This window comes from Alosa pseudoharengus, unplaced genomic scaffold, assembly GCF_046254945.1.
Source record: "Alosa pseudoharengus isolate Yale_2024_CS ecotype anadromous, Long Island Sound unplaced genomic scaffold, YU_APseudo_1.1 YU_APseudo_1.1_scf_8, whole genome shotgun sequence".
Lineage (NCBI taxonomy): Eukaryota > Metazoa > Chordata > Actinopteri > Clupeiformes > Clupeidae > Alosa > Alosa pseudoharengus.
In genome coordinates this window covers 3,290,624-3,302,014 of record NW_027468870.1, presented here as the reverse complement: position 1 = coordinate 3,302,014, position 11,391 = coordinate 3,290,624, and positions in this window count along the sequence as shown.

Sequence of the window (11,391 nt, the reverse complement as noted above, 5' to 3'; positions counted from 1 at the left end):
TTTCACAATCCATACATGATCCACGCAACACCACTCACTCTTTCACAATCCATACATGATCCACGCAACACCACTCACTCTTTCACAATCCATACATGATCCACGCAACACCACTCACTCTTTCACAATCCATACATGATCCACGCAACACCACTCACTCTTTCACAATCCATACATGATCCATGCAACACCACTCACTCTTTCACAATCCATTCATGATCCACACAACACCACTCACTCTTTCACAATCCATACATGATCCACACAACACCACTTACTCTTTCACAGTCCAAACATGATATATCCAACACCACTCACTCTTTCACAATCCATACATGATCCACACAACACCACTCACTCTTTCACAATCCATACATGATCCACGCAACACCACTCACTCTTTCACAGTCCAAACATGATCCACGCAACACCACTCACTCTTTCACAATCCATACATGATCCACGCAACACCACTCACTCTTTCACAATCCATACATGATCCACGCAACACCACTCACTCTTTCACAGTCCAAACATGATCCACACAACACCACTCACTCTTTCACAATCCATACATGATCCACGCAACACCACTCACTCTTTCACAGTCCAAACATGATCCACGCAACACCACTCACTCTTTCACAATCCATACATGATCCACGCAACACCACTCACTCTTTCACAATCCATACATGATCCATGCAACACCACTCACTCTTTCACAATCCATTCATGATCCACACAACACCACTCACTCTTTCACAATCCATACATGATCCACACAACACCACTTACTCTTTCACAGTCCAAACATGATATATCCAACACCACTCACTCTTTCACAATCCATACATGATCCACACAACACCACTCACTCTTTCACAATCCATACATGATCCACGCAACACCACTCACTCTTTCACACTTTCAGAATCCATACATGATCCACGCAACACCACTCACTCTTTCACAGTCCAAACATGATCCACGCAACACCACTCACTCTTTCACAATCCATACATGATCCACGCAACACCACTCACTCTTTCACAGTCCAAACATGATATATCCAACACCACTCACTCTTTCACAATCCATACATGATCCACACAACACCACTCACTCTTTCACAATCCATACATGATCCACGCAACACCACTCACTCTTTCACAGTCCAAACATGATCCACACAACACCACTCACTCTTTCACAATTCATACATGATCCACGCAACACCACTCACTCTTTCACAGTCCAAACATGATCCACGCAACACCACTCACTCTTTCACAATCCATACATGATCCACGAAGCAACACCACTCACTCTTTCACAGTCCAAACATGATATATCCTTAAAACCTGAGATGCGGCCAAACCTGAGGTGCCTGTCCAGACGCGTGGTGTTAAGATAGAAAGAAAGATAGATAGATAGATAGATAGAGAGAGAGAGACAGAGAGAGAGAGAGAGGGAGAGAGAGAGAGAGAGAGAGAGAGGTCTAAATATAAAACAGTGCTGGATGTGCTGGGCAGTGGAGGTGGGGACATGGAGGGATTATAAAAATAGAATATCTTCATTTGTTTACGACACGAATCCTCACAATTCAATCTTATTTTGCCTCACATAATCCAATCAGGAAGGCAAGCGGATGCTGATACACAGACACAGACGCACACATGCGCGCACACACATACACACAACAAGCATATTTTCATTGCAATTCTGCGTGGAGACAGTGACATCTCACATGCCCACACATACACACGGACTGAACACAAGAAAATATGCATATGCAAATTCCTAGATTTTCTGTTTGAAGACATTTATATCTTCCAACATAATATAAACTGGCACTAATGAATCTTCCTTGCAAGCAACAAAATGTTTGTGCGAAGAAAGTACAGAATTTAATGCAAGACTTCCATGAACACTTACTGTGAACCAAAGGACGCCTGCGTTGACATTACCATCTGTAACACATTGATGGGACCAATGAATGTTTATTATCTTTCAAAGTTCAAATTCAAAGTTATTCTTTGAACAAAAAACTTAATCCTCATTTGGTGTTCTATTAAAAAAAAAAACATAAAATAATTTTGGCATAAGATGTACTTCCATTGTGTTCCACCCAGGGCATTGTGTTCCACCCAGGGCATTGTGTTCCACCCAGGCCATTGTGTTCCACCCAGGGCATTGTGGGAGATTTGCACACGGCCCTCAGGGCTCCTCTGGCTCCTCCACCGAGTGTCTGAGTGTTCATTCACTGATGCTGGAGCCGTTTCAAATACAACACCACCACTGCCGATTCTCAGGCGTGGGGGCAACTGACATTTACATTTATTGATTTAGAGGACATCTTTATGCAGTGGTGGAGGTAGATTACTTCTCAAGTTAAATTAAGCAAAATTAAAGTTTAATAGAAACCATTTAACCATTTAAGTGTGGCAATTCTCAGCATCCATGCACATCTTCATCAATCATCCACAATGCATTTGCAGTACCCTGCTAATGTGCTTGGCATTCTGTGCCACACAGTGACCATGCCCAGGACAGGTACAGCAGATGGGCAGCACACAGGGTAGGAATTTCACGGCGGCCACGATGGCCATGGCCGTAGTAGCCCCTTGCGTTGGCCGTGAAGCCCCTTTGAAAATCATAGGTTTACAGGCCACGGTGGCCTTGGTGCCCCCTACTTTCAATATTCTGCTTTGTGTCCTACTAATAGCGATTTTTATTTAGCCTGTGGCCTGTCAAAATAATCTTAGCATTCACAGCGCAAATTAATTTAGTCTTTTACGCAGTAGAGAAAGTGACAGCGCAAGAAAGTGCGTCCAAATTCACCCATTCTTCTCAGTTGAACTACTCGCGAACTAGCCTATTCATCACACAAACATCACAAGTATCACATGAAAGAGCTTTTTCTCAGCTTTTAAACGATGTTAGCCAATAATTGCTGTGTTGAACGGTTCGCGAGAAAAGTAAATAATATAATTCAATTTAATAATACATTCTACTGAAGGTTTTGCGTCCATGATCTCCCTTCCCTTTATCTCGGTAGAATACTTCACGAACCCTTCTTTTAACACATGACAAACCACATATCAGAATAAACAGCAGACCTTACCGAACACAAAAGTGTAAAGCAGTCCCCTGTACAGTTAGACGTTCCAGAGTAATCCAGTTTTGAATTTGCAGTAAATTTCGACATGCATGGATATCTCCAAATTTGGGCTTTAAGTTTTACAATGGGTTTAAATTGTTCCACATGATTTCATAACGGGGCAAATACAAAATAAATGTTACAAATATCGCCTAGATATTGGTAAATCAGAGGACAGCTGACTAAGAGTTTGTGAAAGTAGCCTTAATGATCACAAAATGCTAAGCCTGCATCTAGGCTATTTCAGTTTCTTAAAGCTGAGCTGTGCTTAAATTTAAATTGTTCAATACATGATTTCATAGCAGGCCAAATATAAAATAAATGTTATATATAGCCTAGATATCTGTTTTTATTAGATGATCAGATGATTTACAGTTATATTTAATATGTCATGTTTCATGTTTTTGTAATGTTTCATACAATGATGCAGGTCTACTGCAGTGAATAGGCTAAATAAAACTTTGATATTTTTTATAGCCTACTACTGTATAGTTAACTTTGGCCTTGGTGCCCTGACATGTGGCCTTTGTGCCCCCCACCAAATATGCCCAACTGAAGGCCAAGTGGCCTTGCCCCCAGAATGGTGAAATTCCAAGCCTGGCAGCACATGCAGCTTAAGGTGTTAAATAAAGGTAAACCCAGCACAGGTGTGTGAATAAGCTGAATCAGTGCTTTGTGGAGCCACGGGTTGTGCTTGGCGCTTTGCGGAGCCGCGGTTCTACTCTGTTCTACTCGGTTCTACTCCGCTCTGACACGGGAATGCTGCTCCTCTGAAGCTCAGCGAGAGGCTGGTTACCATGAGAACGCAAGCGAGTTAGGCGCCTCTGGCCGCACAAGCTTCAAGCTCAACCCCTCACACACACACACACACACACACACAGAACATGTACCTCCTCGCCACTCACACCGAGCTGCTCTTACGCAATCAGCTGCACACTAGAGGAGATGAGATGTGGGTTATGGCAGATTATAGCAGCTTGTGTTGAGTAGCAGATTATAGCAGCTTGTGTTGAGTAGCAGGTTATAGCAGCTTGTGTTGATCAGCAGAGCAGCTTGTGTTGAGTAGCAGATTATAGCAGCTTGTGTTGAGTAGCAGCTTGTGTTGAGTAGCAGGTTATAGCAGCTTGTGTTGAGTAGCAGATTATAGCAGCTTGTGTTGAGTAGCAGCTTGTGTTGAGTAGCAGGTTATAGCAGCTTGTGTTGAGTAGCAGATGTGGGTTATAGCAGCTTGTGTTGAGTAGCAGCTTGTGTTGAGTAGCAGGTTATAGCAGCTTGTGTTGAGTAGCAGATTATAGCAGCTTGTGTTGAGTAGCAGGTTATAGCAGCTTGTGTTGAGTAGCAGCTTGTGTTGAGTAGCAGGTTATAGCAGCTTATGTTGAGTAGCAGATGTGGGTTATAGCAGCTTGTGTTGAGTAGCAGCTTGTGTTGAGTAGCAGGTTATAGCAGCTAGTGTTGAGTAGCAGATTATAGCAGCTTGTGTTGAGTAGCAGGTTATAGCAGCTTGTGTTGAGTAGCTGATTATAGCAGCTTGTGTTGAGTAGCAGGTTATAGCAGCTAGTGTTGATCAGCAGAGCAGCTTGTGTTGAGTAGCAGGTTATAGCAGTTTGTGTTGAGTAGCAGGTTATAGCAGCTTGTGTTGAGTAGCAGATGTGGGTTATAGCAGCTTGTGTTGAGTAGCAGCTTGTGTTGAGTAGCAGATTATAGCAGCTTGTGTTGAGTAGCAGATTATAGCAGCCTGTGTTGAGTAGCAGCTTGTGTTGAGTAGCAGGTTATAGCAGCTTGTGTTGAGTAGCAGATTATAGCAGCTTGTGTTGAGTAGCAGATGTGGGTTATGGCAGCTTGTGTTGAGTAGCAGATGTGGGTTATAGCAGCTTGTGTTGAGTAGCAGATGTGGGTTATAGCAGCTTGTGTTGAGTAGCAGCTTGTGTTAAGTAGCAGATGTGGGTTATAGCAGCTTGTGTTGAGTAGCAGATGTGGGTTATAGCAGCTTGTGTTGAGTATTGTGTTGTGTAGTGTTGACTTGTGTTGAGTATTGTGTTGTGTAGTGTTGACTTATGTTGAGTATTGTGTTGTGTTGAGTAGTGTTGACTTGTGTTGAGTATTGTGTTGTGTTGAGTAGTGTTGACTTGTGTTGAGTATTGTGTTTTGTTGTGTTGAGTAGTGTTGACTTGTGTTGAGTGTAGTGTTGACTTGTGTTGAGTATTGTGTTGTGTTGTGTTGAGTAGTGTTGACTTGTGTTGAGTGCGCTCTCTAACTACCTACATGCCATAGTACCCAGAACAGAATAACACACACAGCATCATGTAGCCTTTTGTATCCACGTACAAACACAGAGTTTCTCTTCTCTCTCACACACACACACACACACACACACACACACACACACATAAACAACCAAAGACACAGAGCACTTCTCACTGTCTCTCACACACACACACACACACACACACACGCACACAGACATAAACAACCAGAAGCCCTTCTCTTACTCTGCCTCTCACACACACACACACACACACACACGCGCACACCTCCACATTACCTGCTTAGAGCTTCCTGCTGCTAGAGTGGCGTGGTGTAGTCTGTGATGCGGTGTGTGTGGAGTTCTCAGCAGGTCATGGTGGTGCTGCTCTCCGCGGGCGGTGGTGCCGTCGCTGGGTCCCGCGCTTGCTCCCGCTCCTGCCTCACACACCAGAGGAGGGAAAGCACAGCACCAGGGCAAGAGATTAGGCTGCAATGCTGGGCAGAGTGAACGAGTGAGTGAACGAGTGAGTGAGTGAGTGAGTATCTGAGTGAGTATCTGAGTGAGTGAGTGAGCGAGTGTCTGAGTGAGTATCTGAGTGAGTGAGTGAGTATCTGAATGGGCAAGTGAGTGATTGAGCAAGTGAGTGAGTAGCCTATCTGAGTGAGTGAGTATCTGAGTGAGTGGGTGAGTGAGTGAGTGAGTATCTGAGTGAGTGGGTGAGTGAGTGAGTATCTGAGTGAGTGAGTGAGTGAGTGAGCGAGTATCTGAGTGAGTGGGTGAGTGAGTGAGTGAGCAAGTGAGTGAGTAGCCTATCTGAGTGAGTGAGTGAGTATCTGAGTGAGTGGGAGGCAATTCAGCTGCTGTTCTACCTCTATCTCTCCTTGGTTACCTTCAAGCCCACACAGGTGGGTGCAATCTGGCTTACTCAGAGATCAGCCGAGCCCGCAAAGGTGAACTCCCAACATGGCTGGGCACGGAAGTGAGCTACGCTCTGCCTGTGCACCATCCGTCAATTCAGAAGTTTGTTTCATCACCAGATGCATGTGTCTCACAACAAGTACATGGGCTCAAACCCTCACCATTATGTAATCGGCATACAAGTCTTGACAATTTCAGGTAATGTAGCCTATTCTGGAAACAAAGTGATCAATTTAAATTAAAACAAGTCACTCAAGTAGTCAATACTTACAGCAAAATAATAACTCTCCAGTCCCTCTTGAATTCCTCCTCCGTAGTGTGATTTGGCACAGAGCTTTCCTCGGTGTGACACTTCTGCACCGATTCCTACTCAATGGAGCAAGCTGCTGTTGATGCGCAGGATCTTGGAACGTCGCTCTTCTTCAAAAGATAGCCGTAAACACTCCGTTATTATTTTTCAACACCGTTTGAACATGTAGCTACCCAATTTCACAACTCTCCCTATGAACCACTGCCAAATGCCTGTGTCATAATTCTTAAAAACATCGGGATCCGACTAAGTGGGAAAATATTAGAAAAACGGGTTTCTTAGCTACGAGATTTGGAAAGAAAAGCACCAGAAATATAGGCCTACTTGTTGGCTATAACGATACAACTGGCAGTCGTTAATGGATGATTAAGAATGTTCCATACCTTGTGAATGATCATTCACAGCCCATTCTGTAACCCACACAATTCCCCGATGTGTGTTAGGCGAGCAAACGGCCAGCATAAAAATCAATTTCGAATTTCAAATATGGTAGCAGCGGAAAAAATAAGATTTCCACGTTACGACGCGAACTGGAAGAATGTTGATATCTTTAAGCAAGTGCATTCTGTGAAGGAGAGGAGACAGCTGGAGAGCTGATCCGGAGGCGCGTGTGCACTGCGAGAGTGAGTGAAAGACGCTAACGATGCTCTGGCATCAACATGAGCACAGCGAAGCCATGAGGACGAGGGAAGATGGGAAAAGTAGGTGGGAGAATGAAGCTATGTAAATGGGGACCCCCTCTTTCTCATTCTCGCTCTACTCTCTCACTCCGTCTGCCGGTGGATTGGCTCTGGTGGAGAGCAGAGGCAAAGCGCGAGAAAAACGGCCGTTTTCATTTTCAGCAGTGTTGACTGCAGCAGCGCGAGGGGTGGGAGGGGAAGGGATGGGAGCCAGCCGAAGACACGCGCAGCACCTGGCCGAGAATAAGCCATGCGTAGCGCGAGACCCCTCATGTTTGGATCGAACTGCAATAACTGTCCTCATAACAAAGGAATCGAAGCAAAGCCCCACACACTTGGAAATAGTTTCGAATTGGTTAAGTCATACACAATTGATGCAATCTCCAATTAGGTACGATAAATTTGCACTCTGCACGTGTAGCTCTCCACTCTCACACGTAGACACAGAGGGTAAAAAAACGAAAGCGTTTATCATTAGCAACAAAAACATTTCTAGTGGGCACTGTACATTTTGCTTTCACCAGCAACCGCGTCAATTTCGGCTTAATGGAGCATGTTAAAACCATCATAACGCGCGGTGAGTTAAGATCCAATCTCCCATGGCGCTGGGCTATACAGGAGAACAGAGCTGAATTTAGATCAGTCCTAATGATCCATATAGGGTCTTTGTGATCCGCTCAATTGGCGGGTGTTTGGTTCGAAAACAAGGAATTTCTCACCTGGTCTTCCAGCACAGAATTTGCACCAGCTGATTTAAATTTGAGAACATAAACATGATTAGGCTACTTCTCTCTGTTTCTACTGCATGTGAAGTCCATAAATGTCTGATAATGTTTGTTTTTGGAAATGTTTAATCTTATATAGGAAATAATCAAGTGAGAAGTGCAACCCAGAATCCCAGATATGCTACTAATGAGGCTTTGGAATAGTCTTTACTCAATGTGTCATATTCTGATAGTCTTGACGCAGTGTGTCATATTGATTGTGTTCATATATTTATTTTTGTCTTAGATTATGCTCATCACATTTATTCTCTCAGGATAAATACCTTCTAAATAGACGGGAAATCTTTTTAATGGTTGTTTTAGTGAACAAATGATGGAGGCGGCTTGCTAGCAGTGGTTGGCCGACGCATGCATCTGAAAAGCGCATGGACACATATCAGCATGTCCACTCTTTATCACACTCTTATCCCGTCCTCCACATGCCCACACACACGCACACACACAAGGCCCATATTCTATACACACACATAGATACACATGATGCTGTTATAACACACACACACACACACACACACACACACACAGGAGGCCCATATTCTATACACACACATAGATACACATGATGCTGTTATAACACACACAGACACACAGGAGGCCCATATTCTATACACACACATAGATACACATGATGCTGTTATAACACACACACACACACACACACACACACAGGAGGCCCATATTCTATACACACACATAGATACACATGATGCTGTTATAACACACACACACACACACACACAGGAGGCCCATATTCTATACACACACATAGATACACATGATGCTAATATAACACACACACACACACACACGCCCACACACAGGAGGCCCATATTCTATACACACACATAGATACACATGATGCTGTTATAACACACACACACACACGAGGCCCATATTCTATACACACACATAGTTACACATGATGCTGTTATAACACACACACACACGAGGCCCATATTCTATACACACACATAGATACACATGATGCTGTTATAACACACACACACACACACACACACACACGCCCACGCCCACACACATGAGGCCCATATTCTATACACACACATAGATACACATGATGCTGTTATAACACACACACACACACACGCGCCCACACACATGAGGCCCATATTCTATACACACACATAGATACACATGATGCTGATATACCCTCCCCCCCGCCACACACACACACACACACGAGGGGATCGTCCTCACATATAAATTTATGATGGCTCAAAAACATGGCCATGGTAGGGTGGTGGTACAAAAGAACCAGCTACAGCAAATCAGCATCCTCTACTTGCTTATTATTCATCAGTACAATAATACATGTTAACCCATTTCTGTCAGCCATTTATGTATGTATTGTATGTAACACATGCATTAGGTATGTAACTACACAAATGCATTAGGTATGTAATTATAGAACATGCATTAGGTATGTAATTATAGAACATGCATTAGGTATGTAATTATAGAACATGCATGCGACTTAACAACTTTCAGTAGGCTACTTTACACTTGCAAGATTAAATGGCATGATGACATTGTGCTGTCAAATTAAGCTGCATTCATAAAGGTGGTGTTGGCCAATGCCAGTTAGACATCGGAGCTGATATAAGCAGTGTTGGGCAAGTTACTTCAAAATCGTAATGTACTATGCATTACTTATTACTGTCATTTCAAAGTAATTTGTTACATTATAATATTACTGTCTCTGAATTGTAAGGCATTACACTACTATTGCATTACTTTTAAGTTACTTTCACCAAAATATCTAGAAATATGGATTTGCCATTCTAAATGCAGTTTATTACGCTCAATGCAGCTTGCTCTTCCAATGGAGGGAGATGTGGTATAGCATAATGACTGAGCTAGGCTTAAGGCAACAGTAGAATGCAATAGGCGCAGTGCTCATAATGCAATACAAGGAACAATCATAGTCAGAATTTTGTTAAAAACCGACAAAAGGTCAAAGTCTGGTAAATTGTGATAGAAATACTGTAACTTTAAGGCCTAGGCCTACTCATTAAAATCAATAGAGAGCCTACTATATTGTAAATCAAAGCTTAAAGGAACCGTATGTAAGATTGTGGCCAAAACGGGTACTACAATCACTTTCAAATTACTGTAGAGCGGTGTATCCCCTTCCCCTCCCCTCTGACTGGCAGAGTTGGCAACCGGATGACGAAACACTACTGACTTTGTGATTAGTAGATAGGTGGAGGGTGGCGCATTAGGCCAAAACACAACATGACAACATCAACATCAGTTGAGGGCTGCAACTTCACTTTTTAAATGACAATATCCTGGCCAGACTACTGTTGTCAGTGATATAAGTATTTGAAATGAACATGATTTCTTAATGTCTAGTGACATATCAGGGCAATTTTATGATTAATTGAAATACATTTTTTACATACGGTTCCTTTAATAAAAACATGTCAAGATGGTGGCCTGCTGGCCATTTCGGTGCCCTAAGTGAGTGGCTTTGAGTGAGTGACATTTAAATGATAACTCAAACACCTAAAGTAAAATAAAAGGCCTATTATTTACAGACCATTACTGTGTATTTTTAAACATTAATTTCTGAAGAAATGCTGTTTTACTTATAAATGGTGCACTGTCACTTTAAGAGCATTGATCTTTACGTTGTCATAATGCCCTTTTGCCAGCTCTTGTTTACAGGCCTTATTTGTTTGAGTTACATTGATAGCACAATATTAACAATAATATGCACAATGTTAAGTTGTTTTAAGCAACCTTCATTGCTTTGGAAATGGAAGTATGCAATGACATGTTGCTTCACATTTCGTTTTGCGAATACAAGTGAATGAGCCTGGTATCCACCTAGCTATCTGAATGGAATGCGTTTCAGTCGACTCAGCATATCATGTGCTTCATGTAGCCTAAATGCTTGGAAAACGAATGATTGAAGACCCACCAATTCTAGTACTACGTGGTGATTGAGAGAACCCAAAAGGTAGCCTATCAAACTTGCATGTAACATCGTGTTAGTGCATTTTGACATTGTAAACGTTATTGATGAAGAGTGAAACGCAGTTTGCAGTAAAGCTACTATTCATTGGTTACATTTGGGTGCCCCCTCTGTCCTTTGGTGCCCAACGCAAAGTGCGTGATGCGCGTGGTGGGAGCGGTGGCACTGCCAGGCTACACAATCTTTTTCTGCATTTCTATCCCTTTATTCTCTTCAATTCAAGTTCACAGCACAAAGCTGACATGCACAACACCATAGTTTGTGTTTTATCAAGAATTAAAAAGATTAG